At 25.0% G+C, this 12,472-nt stretch overlaps 1 long non-coding RNA gene across 1 annotated transcript; it reads left to right on the forward strand.

Moving 5' to 3' along the window:
- The first annotated feature begins 1,758 nt into the window (after positions 1-1,758).
- On the forward strand, positions 1,759-5,541 carry LOC133666606 (uncharacterized). Its single transcript, XR_009830975.1, has 3 exons — positions 1,759-1,828; positions 2,778-3,972; positions 5,298-5,541. It is a non-coding gene; the product is annotated as an uncharacterized LOC133666606 (long non-coding RNA).
- The last annotated feature ends 6,931 nt before the right edge of the window (positions 5,542-12,472 follow it).

Here is a 12,472-nt window from a genome sequence, read left to right on the forward strand (position 1 = left end):
GAAACTCGCCAACCCCCGTGACGGACGACGCTCCGTGTACAACGCGCGTGCGCGTGTTTTATATCGGAGAATCAACCGTTTCGTTCGTTCGTTGTCTCCTTCGATTCCTTCGATGAGGATCGACGTATTTATGTTAATTGTTGCGTTAGAATTTTTTTTATATTAAAAAATATAATGTTTCGAATAGGTTATATAAAAGTATTCGATCTAGGTTAATTTTGTTATACATAAATTAGAATTTTTATGTTAAAAAATATAGTGTTTCGAATAATTTTGTTTATATTGTACATAAGTTAGAATTTTTTTGTGTTAGAAAATATAATATTTCGAATAATTTTGTTTATATTGTACATAAATTAGAATTTTTATATTAAAAAATATAGTGTTTCGAATAATTTTGTTTATATTGTACATAAGTTAGAATTTTTTTATATTAAAAAATATAATGTTTCGAATAGGTTATATAAAAGTATTCGATCTAGGTTAATTTTGTTTACATTATACATGTGTACAGACGATGAAACGAATATTGTTGCTTGAGATGTCTTTCATTTTTGTTTTCTTTTTTTTAATTTTTTTTAGACTCGTCGACGTTGCATGAATCGTTTTGTCTTGTTGATTCAAAAAAAAAAAATGTAACTTGTTTTTAGTTTTCTCTAATTGAACTAATTCTAGCAATCGTAAAAAAAAGTTTGCCTTCGCTTCTTTATATGGAATAAATGCACGTGCAAAATGCATAAGGATTGTTTTCCTATTTATATTCTTTTTTTTTTCTATTGAAAATAATCGATCTTGAAAAGATATAGAATCTTATACAATTCGTTATTTCGATAAATAATAATAATAATAATAAAATTATTTTATATTTTTATTTATTTTTCCCTAATTGAACCCCAATTCTATGAATTAATTCTATGGAATAATTGTTCCTATTTTTATTTTTACACGAATAATTAAAAAAATTTAGAAAATTTAGAATTTGTACAATTTTGTGCAATTTATATCAACTTATATACTTTATAAGTATATCATCTTTAATTAAACGTCGTATTATTTTAATAATATGCTAATAAAAAAAAAACTGGGACAAATTATTATACCTGATGAAATGTATATTTAAACGGAAACGAATGAAATGTTATATTTAGAGGAAAATAATCGTTTGTTATGGAATATCGATGACAATTTATTATACAAAATGTAGACATTTTGCAAATAACGGTTCGATAGGTAACACAGTGGAAAATGCGTGGCAACGCAAAGTTTCCTGAACCGGAGAAAAATGTTATGGCACATCGTGGAAACAAATGCTCGCCTTTGAATATAAAATGAACACGCAGCTATTTTTCTTTCGCGCTCATTGAATAAATCACCATTTCACCATGCATTCCATTCCCATACAATTTATTGATGCATTTAAAATATAACCAAATTTGAATTTCTAATTTCGAATTTGTACGTGAAAATTTGAAAAAAAGAGAGAGAGAGAGATAGATAGAGATAGAATAGTCGAACTGTTTTTAACAAACAATGTTGAAACTATCTCTTAATCCTTTCATTTCTAACGCAAACTTCAATCGTTAAAATGATCTGTAAAATTCAAATGCAGGTTGAAAATGGTAGATCGATGTTTGTACACGAGTTAATTGACTTCTATTTGTAAAGCGTCAAGTATCGCGAAAACTGACGTAGAAATTGTAAAAATTCACACCTGCGAGTATCGTGTGAGATGTATTCTTATTGCTAAGAATATAAAAAGAAAATTTTCCAAGATAGTAAGTGCAAAGGTACGAAGATGACAACATTTGAGAGTAAAATTCTCTCGAGAGTGAGTGTAATTTTTATTTTATATTGTAAAAAAATTCTAAAAATTGGAAAACAAATTCTTTATTGATCTCTTATTTATTAATAATGCTCGTATTGAATATCTCACTCGTGAACGAATGTGAGAAAAAGATACTTAAGTTTTTCTAGAAATTTACATTTTCTTTCGTTTAAAACTAACAACATTCCAAATGTTGACGTTACTTAATGAAGTATTTTATTATTGCATTATGTTAATTAAGCTATTATGCACAATCAAGAAATAAATTGCTCATCTATCTATTTATTCGGACAGAATAAAATATTTATTGCCAGGGAATGTATTATGGAAAGAACAAGGAATAAACAAGGAGGAGAGAAAAGATTTTAAAAAACAATTAAGAAAAACTAAGATTTTATCGGTACCTCGTGTATCTTTGATCTTTACGTTTATGTGGTTTTGAGGTAGCAAGAATCATACAATTTTCATCAACTGATTGAAAAAAATGACGAGGATACGAGCGAATTGACGACAATTTGAATACATAATTTATTATTCCTAAGAAACTGTTTAGAATCTGTTAACTATCTTTAATCGTCTTCCAATGTTTCGTAACGTAAAATCTAAAATTATATTCGTTGTATTAAAATCCTGTGTCTTATTTTGTATCTTGTAATAATTAACTTATCAATGATATTATCAGTAACGGTATTAAAAAAAAAATTAAAAAGGAAATAATGTGAAACAACGAATAAAACTAGAGATATTTCGCCCGACACTGAGAAAGATTGATAAAATAATATACCCAAGATGTCGGCAGAGATAAGCGCTCCATCATTTATCGAGCGAAAAATCTGCTTTCGGCAAGATTAATTCGAGAAGAAACTCGATCGATAAAATCAATTTACACAGCGAGACGATAGGCCGATTGAAGTAATTCTAATGTGATCTGACCGAGCCGTTCTCCCTGCAGGCAACGAGGAGGGGCTTCTTCAGACACTTGTTGCTGCTCGTGTTCCCTGATGGCGATAGTGATCGAGCGTTTCTTTAAAAGACTGCCGAACAGACATTATCGTAAGATAACAGCTACGATTACGATACAACGAGATCGTATATAAAATTGGTGGGAACGTAACCTATTTTCTGACCCACACATAATCATTATCATAAGCCCCATTTTGAAAACTTAAGTATGTATATATATGTATATGCACATGGTTGGTACAATAATGGGAAAGGAATTGGATTATATATGATATGAGATATATATCTAAGGAGCCCGATTATTTTAAAATATGTAATATTTTGTTTACTTTTTTACTTTAATAAATTTCATTTAGAGAATCATTTCTCATAATAATCTTCAGGTATATTTTATTCATCTCATTTTTTTATCGTGAGCTTCGTTTTAAAATAAATATATTATATTCAATCATTTTTCAATCTTTTCAATCATTTTAAAATGCAAAGTTTATCTTTACATTCAGTTCATGTTTGCAAGTATCTTTTATAATTATAATCTTCATTTCTTGATCATCTCCTGATAATGTTATTTTAACATTATATCGCAGCATTGTGTAATCTTAGAAATATATTTATACCGATTATTTCGTATTTATATAATCAAAATGAAAAATCATAATAAAAATTACAATAATCTTTTTTCTTGGAAGAATTTTTCTTGATTGATCGCAATTAGATTTTATCGTTGCATAAATCGTTGTGTGGGCGTGATTCATAGAAGATGGCGTCCTTCAAGATCGATATAAAAGAAGCTTGAGGTATCTGCCATTACATAAATAATCCAACGCATCTGGCCGCATTCGTGGCCGGTATTTTTAAAAAAAAATTTAACAAGTATAATCTATGTGTACGATCTACAGTAATAACAGTAATTTAAATAAATTATTTCAATTCAAATCATATTGCATATTTCGTTATAAATAATGAAGAATTTTTTCAAACACTTGTTATTACTGCTATCTTTAATGGCGATACCAATCTATGTATCATCGATAAACATTCGAAGTCCACAAGTGAAATTACCACCGAAAAACGAAAATATTTCAAGTTCAATTTCTATTCCTATGAGCATAATACAAGTACCATGCAAATTTGGATATATAAGAAGCCCAAAAGATAATTTATGTCGTGAGACAGTACCATTAGTGAGTTGCAATCATTTTCAAAGTTGCATATTTGCAAGAAACTAAAATATCTAACTGAAAAGCATATTATGATGGGGATTTTAACACAATTTATCGAAACATCATCGATATGTGATATTTTGTATGTCATCCATTAATTTAGCATGTGTTCCATTGTTAACTTAGCATGTAATGTGCCATTGTCAACTTAATTTGTGACGTCCCTTGTGTCATTATCAAGTTAGCATTGTGGTTCCCTATGTTTTATTGTCAATTTAGTATGTAATGTTCAGTGTGTCATCCATCAACTTTAACATGTGATGTTCCATGTGGCATTGTCAACTTAATTTGTGACGTCCATTGTGCCATTATCAAGTTAGCATATGATTCCCTATGTTTTATTGTTAACTTAGCATATAGTGTTCAGTGTGCCATCCATCAACTTTAACATGTGATGTTAAATGATGTTCCTCCATGTGCAATTGTCAACTTAATTTGTGACATTCGTTGTGCCATTATCAAGTTAGCATGTGAATCTCTGTTTTATTGTCAACTTAGTATGTAATGTTCAGTGTGCCATCCATTAATCTTAACATGTGCCATTGTCAATTTGCATATGATGTTTTATGTCCTATTGTCAATTTTGTATGTGATGTCCAGCCATCAACTTTGACATGTGATGTTCCATGTGCCATTGTCAATTTGCATATGATGTTTTATGTCTTATTATCAATTTTGTATGTGATGTTCAGCCATCAACTTTGACATGTGATGTTCCATGTGCCATTATCAAGTTAGCATGTGATGCCCTATGTCCTATTGTCAACTTAATACGTGATGTTGTTTGTGCCATCGTTAATCTAACATGCGATGTCCAATGTATCGTCCATTGACTTAGCATGTGATGTTACGTGTGTCATCAGTCGATTTAGCATGTAATCCGACTTGTGTCTCGTGTGTTATCCATTCGATTTAATATTTAATGTTTTCTGTGCCATTTATCGAAAACGTTTCAACGATTTCAGGAAATATGTTAATCATTTATATGGTAGAATTTGCATCAGACCGACATCTAAGCTCTTTATAAATATTAATAAACGTGACAGGAGTATTTCGTTTTACCAATTTGTGAATCGTGCTTAATTTCGTGTTTAAATTAATTATCGTAGTGTCAATCAAATATAATGAATTAATAATTGCTATAATATAAATGAGTTTAATCTATCATATTCGAATATAATATTTTCTACAAGTCAGTCTTATCATATAAATTTAAGTAGTAATTAAGTTAAATTATTGTTTAATTGGTATTTAATTTTAGAAATTATATAATAATAACATTTCAGAACTAATGCGTCATCGTAAATCGTAAAAGGCCTTAGACCGCCATCTGTTATCTTCATGAATCTTCTCATATCGACGAATCGAATTTACCGACTCAACATAATGGACATAAAGATCAAGAAATACGAGTATTTAAGATGTAAAAATTTTTATTAACGATGATTAAATTTAAAATTTGTGATATACTTGTAATTTTTGTTTTTAAAATTGAAGCATGAAATTTAATAAAAAAACGCTTGCTATTGAGATATTTGTTTTTTTAATTTGTTGAATTTAATATCAACCGTAGTATTTTAACATTATACTTTAAGATTAATGAAAAATTTTTATAAATAATAAATTTTATTGTAAACTAAATTATAAATTTATTGTTATTAAAAAATAAAATAAAATATATTTTTTTATTCTTAGCTTACTTTGGTTTAAAAAAGTATAAATAACTAATTTTTAAAATTTTTGATTATTTATAATAAAATATTCTATATTATAATATATTATTAAAAACTTATAGCCTAAAAATTCTTTCCGAATTCAATGAAATATAAGTAAATACTCTATAATTCGTACAAAATCAAAAGTAAGAACGATCCATTTTTTTAAAGATTTATTCTACGTATATAATTCTCATTTTTTTTCTCTTGACGGAAATTATAAAATTGTAAGTAATATTTTTGGTATAATCGAATGTTGATAACTAACATCTCTTGATGAAACCTAGGTTTATTGATAGCAAATACGATTACTGCATTATCAACTGATATTTGAAAATCATTAATCATAGGAAATAAATAAAAAATAAGAAAAAAATCCATGTACGTCAATAAATTATAACGATTAGGCTAGATGAAAAGGCTATCAATTATGAAATGAAAACGGAAAAAAATTGTATTTTAATCTCTTTTAATATTTCGGTATTTAATATTTCTAGTTACCACTCCTCCTCGAGGCAAAACTCAGAGGAGTTATTTGCGAAAATTGTTTACACAACGATTTATATCTCTAGGATATTGAAATATGACGCACGACTGTTAAACTTTGAACATTAATGAGTGAAAAATCGATAATCAAACAATAATTCACAAATTATCGAAATTTCGATTTGCCAATCCCATATGTGTAAATAAATAAAAGAAAGATAACATTCCTCGAAAATTATATACAATAGATTAATTTTTAAATTGTTATTGTACATTTGATGCTTGTTATTGTTTCATCAAAAAAAAAAAAATCGAAAAAATCTCATAACTATGTATAACTTTAATTTTGATTTTATTTTTATCGAATCAAATAACGACTTAATAATAATCGATTTAATTAGAATCGAATCGACAATTCACTTTTATAAAAATTAAAATCAACAATTCATTTGACGTAGATGATGACTGTTCGATTCTTGATATGCGTTTTTTGAAAACTAAATATATACAAACTATTACATCATCAATCGAAATTGAATAATCGAATTTGGATTATATTTATTCTCGAATTCCAATTAAACAAGAGAAACATCCAATTATTATAAATTTAATAATTAATTGTTATCAAAAGAATAATGAAATCATTATTTCAATAATTAAAACATAAAAAAAAAAATTTCAAATTGTTACAAATAAAAAAAATTCCTTTAAATTATATAATAATTGTCAAATTATTAAACTAACTCATCGGGTTAATATTTGTAAAATAAAGTTTTAAGATTTGTACAAGACTTTTTTTTTCGTATATTGATGATTTATGTAAAAAACAAAGTTGTGCAATATATCGATTATTCAAATATATTTAATATATTATATATTATATGTGATGTTTAACAATAAATTAAACGATTTACATTTTATTAATAATATTCCTCTTTAATAGGTTAATAAATTATCATAAGAAATTTTTTAAATCCGAATTATCTGTTCCAAAATTTTAATTTTTTTAAATATCATTTTTATTTAAATATCAAATTTTTTATTATTAATATTAATATTAACCATTTTATACACCACATATCGATTAATTAACGTTTAATTTCTATCAGAAATGCTCGATCTTCGATTTCATTTTCGATTATTTTTCTCTTATGATCCTTCATAATTCGTCCAGCTTAGTCAAGGGTCAACGCCACTGTATTAGGTTATGTTATTTGTCGTAATTTACCAAGTTGATCGACAGAGTAACCGAATCGGTAATATAAACCCTTCCGAAAATGACTGAAGAAAGTGTTTTTGAAGCGCATTTCCGCGCCGTGTGTATTTGCGCAGACGATTGACTCTAGCCACGGCATTGACCATTTCACAGGAGCCTAATTTCCATTTGTTGCGCAATTGATACAATTATGTACGTCAATCAGCGGGATAATGGGATAGTAGAGGTGGACACCAGCTAACAATGCTGAGTTAATACGACTTCAAACGCCCGGTACGGATGAAAACATGCTCCTCATCTTTTCGTTGAATAGACTCGGTTATACCAGGTGTCCGAAAATTTTGTATTATGCAAGATTAAATGATTCTGTAATTATTCCAAACGATTCTTGCGTTTTCGAAGCGATTCAAAGACAGATTTTGAATTTTCCTATCTCGTTCTTTTTTTTCTTTTTTTTTTTTTTTTTTTTGATATTCAAAAATTTCGTATTGTACGAAATTAAATGACTCTATGACTTTTCCAAGCTTTATTGTCGCTTATCATTCAAAGATAAGAAAGACATTTATCTCTCTTTTCGAAATTTAAATTCTCATTTGTTGATTAAAATATTGATCATCATTAAGAAAAACGAATTGAAATTTTTGATATTTATAAAAATTATTTAAATATATTTACATATATATAAATACTAAAATCTTCTATGAATAAAAGATGAATAAAAACGCGATTATAAGAAAGAGATCATTAATAGCATATTTCTAATCTATACAAAATTATTATTCGATAATCGTATCAATGATAATTCATATATAAATGAAACGTTACTTTATCATATTTTCGCTTTGGTTCCAAGCATTTGCCCAGAGCGACAAGAAGGTATTACATAAATAATAATTAACAAGCCTGACCTCGGCGATATTAAAATTCAAGATTGACAATTTCGTCACATCTTATACAATATAATTATAAAATCATATATATTGATAATACTGTATTTTAGATTCACGAAATTTGAATTTTTATTATTATAAATAGCCTATAGAATGCATTTTAAAAATTGTTAAATATAATATGAATCTATTAAAAAAGTATAATAAACTCGATATTAAAAGAAAAGATATTTTTAAAATATTTAGAAATCGAAAACTTACTTAACTAACTTAAAAAAAATCTATTTCCAAAATTACATAATAAGAATAACCAATCATAATATGTCATCAATTTTACGATGAAAAATTTTAAATAAAATAAAGTAATTTTCGAAATAAGACGTAAAATATTAGTAAAAAAAAATCTGATAAAAAACTCATAAAATTTAATATATAATTTTTTGTCGAAATATTTTTTTACTTTAACAATTTTTCAACAAACTCGTTTCTTAGCAGTGCAAATATTCATTAAAAATTAAAAATATTCAAATCTAACAAAAAGAAAAACTAGCAGAATTAAAAAACGAGAGTTTCATATATAAAATCAGACATTAAAATACAATATGATAAAATAATTTAACAGTCGATTATAATTCATGAAAAGTAGAGAGCAAGTGAAAAGGAAAATCCACCACTTTGCATAATCAATCGTTTATAATAAATATTCATGACTTATGCTGCATAGATGTACGTCAATGTAAACGTTGAAAACCAGAAAATACCACTCGTGGAACTCTGAGAAATAGACTCGAGTTCAAATAGTATAGACGTGTTTACGTATGTTCTCAAGGATAACTCTTACGAAAACTCAATTTTTTATTCTATATTAAAAAGATATTAGATAAAACTAAGATATTGTTAATATTTTGAAAGAATTAATAAAATAGAATTACATCTATTTATATCTGTTTGTATAAAATGCATTTAACTTTGTTTGTACACAATGTATTTAACTTTCTATATTCTGTATTTTAATTTATGTATCTTTTTTAACTCGAACATTATTCTATAATGAAGATTGAATTATAATATTGATCCATTTTATTTTTGAAATGTCACAGATAACATTATATAAATTAGCAAATAAGTTTGACAAATAAATATAAATGAAATTCTAATTCAATTTAATTCAATATATCAATTGGATAGAATTAAATCAATAAATTGGATTTAAACATATCCAATCTAAACTAAAAATTCATATTCTAAAAAAAAAAATAAAATAGAATATGTTAATTTTGTATGCAAATATTATTAGTATTATGCAATATATAAACATGAAGAATAAATCAAAATGTAAACAATTCATTATTTTCAAAATTAAAATAAAATTATATACATGAATACAATAATAAAAATATATAACGTAAAAATTTATAATTATTTTACAATCGATACAATTATTGTTTCAGAGAGTATTATAACTATTGTGATAAAGAAGAACTATTCTTAGTACTCAATGGCTTCTTTATTTTCATTATTATTATAGCACATAAAATTTCCTAAGATGGAATATTCCAATAATCCAACTAGGAACAGAGTTTTGTTCCAGAAATTAGAGAATCAGTGACAGAAAAATCTGTGCCCACTAATACAAAATAACTGTGTATGGTTACGGGTCATGAAGTACACGCGTGACATATGAAATTCATATCTATTGCCATACAAAATAAAAGATAACCTCCACATTTGAAAATTGGTCGTTTAAACCCGGTTTCCATGAAATCTTCTCGTAATCAAAAATTTTCCATTAATTATAAAAAATATAAAATTCGAGATTTTACTAACATTAAGAGATCATCTTATTAAACTCATAAATTAATGTTAAATATTTAATTGGTGATAATTATTTTCATCTTATTATCTTGAAATTATAGAAAATTTAAATAATTAAAAAAAAATAAAGGATTATCTATAAGTATCAATCTTTCTTCCGTAAAATTCTGACAGAATAAAAGAATGTGTAACTTGTTGCATTTCTGTTTTAAGATAGTATATATATTGAGTGGGAGTGCTTTTAAAAATAACTAAAATGATTAGACGAAATTAGACGAAAGGCCGTCTAAAAATTTCAGAGCTGCTTAGAACAAGGTGTTTGGCTCGGAATCGATTTGATTCGATTACAGTAATATCATTCAGGGTCGAATCAATATAAAAAACATCACATTCACAAATAGCATACAACAGGAAGAAAAAAATTTGTATATACGATTTCTATACCTGTTTTGTCACGACTTCTTGTTTAACCGCTGATTCGATTGATAAAAAATAAAAAAAATAAAGATCCCAAGAAATATTATTATTTTTATGTTTTCTAGAATTAAATTTAAAAATAATTTCGATTTCGACATTATTTGAGAATCATATCTTGAAATTTTTAATTCGATTTTCTCTCGAATATATAAAAAATTCAATTAAACAATTAAAAATTTTATATATTTATTAAGAAAAAAAACAATAGTTTTATCAATAGTTGAAATAATAGTTTTAGATTTTATTCAAAATCAATAACCATAAAAGAACTATTCATAATAAATATCTCTTTTAAGCGTTTTCTTCATTTTGTTACTTTATTTAAAAAAAAAAAAATAAAACTAACAAAACGTTTAGATTTTCACAAATATAATAAAATTTACTATCAGAGAATTTTATGTATAGATCAATTATTTTATCTTGGATTAAATGTCATTATTAAAAGATTCGCATTTCATATGTTGTATTCCTGAAATTTATTTTAAACTTAAAATTTGAAATAAATTACTAATATCATTAATATAACCAAAAAGAATTAATTCAATGGAATTAATTAAAAATTTTTTTATGAAATTAATTTATTTATCAAAATAATTTAAGTTCATAAATAAAATCAAATATATTGCATCTATTATTGTATCGACATTTTTAGATTAATATAAATTGATATTTAAATTTAATATTAAAATTTATATCTATATTCATATTCAAATTTCAGTTTTAATATAAATCTAAATTCTTTAATATAAATCTAAATTCAGATTAAAAAATCCACATATAATCCATATATGCGAATTTTTTTACGAAACTTTGATAAATGATTTAATTTACATTCATGTTCGAATCAGCAATTCAAATAACGCGCGCTTTATATAATGAATTCATAAACAATACAGCATGATTAACAATAGTTAAACATGCAAAAAAATTTAATAAGAAGATAAATAAGCAGTTTTTTTATAAATAAATATTCTTAAGATTTCGCAGATTGTTCCTTGAAAATTTAATACAACATTTTTCTCACGTATTTTTATATTATTTTTTTAACATAATAATAAATAAAAGCAATAGAATAATAAATAAATGCATATATAATGAGAGATTTTCTGTTAATTTACACGACTGTATAAATTATTTCTACAGTCTTTATTTTTTAATTTTATTTATTGTTTAAAAATACTATAAAAAAAATTTAACGCAATTTGTAGGAAAGGTTATCATTCCTTAAGGTTAATAACATTTTTAATTAAAGGTTAATAACAATTTTTAAAAAAAATTTCATGTCAAATATTGAAAAAGTACATTGAATGATACAAAAATATGTTTGTATTTTTCTATATTAATTTAATAATAATACAGTAATCTATTATATATATGCATTTCTATACATTTATATAATTTAATTTAAACTTACCAAGAATGTAGATTCCACAAAAATGATTTTCTTTTCCTTTACTTTTTTTATTTCTTTCTCATATCAGGCCATTTAGATTTATTAATATATTACATTATCCTAATAATTGACACAAAAATATTCTTTCAATACAAAACAAGAATTTTTTAAAATAAAAAAATTATTTAAACATCTATGAAACTAAAACATTTTATGAAATAATATATATTTAAATTTTGAATTGAAAAATATTCATGATAATAAAAATCACTTTTCCACGTAATATTTGCAATTAAAATGTGAATTGAAACTGATCACAACAATATATGATTGATGTAAATCTGAAATACTAATAATAACGCCCTCTGCTTTCTGCTTCTAAAATAAAATTTAAATATAAATTTTCAAAACATTTATACTATTTTATTTCATCTTTTTATATAAAATTAATATAATAAAATTAATATAA

Source organism: Apis cerana, linkage group LG8 (genome assembly GCF_029169275.1).
Source record: "Apis cerana isolate GH-2021 linkage group LG8, AcerK_1.0, whole genome shotgun sequence".
Classification (NCBI taxonomy): domain Eukaryota; kingdom Metazoa; phylum Arthropoda; class Insecta; order Hymenoptera; family Apidae; genus Apis; species Apis cerana.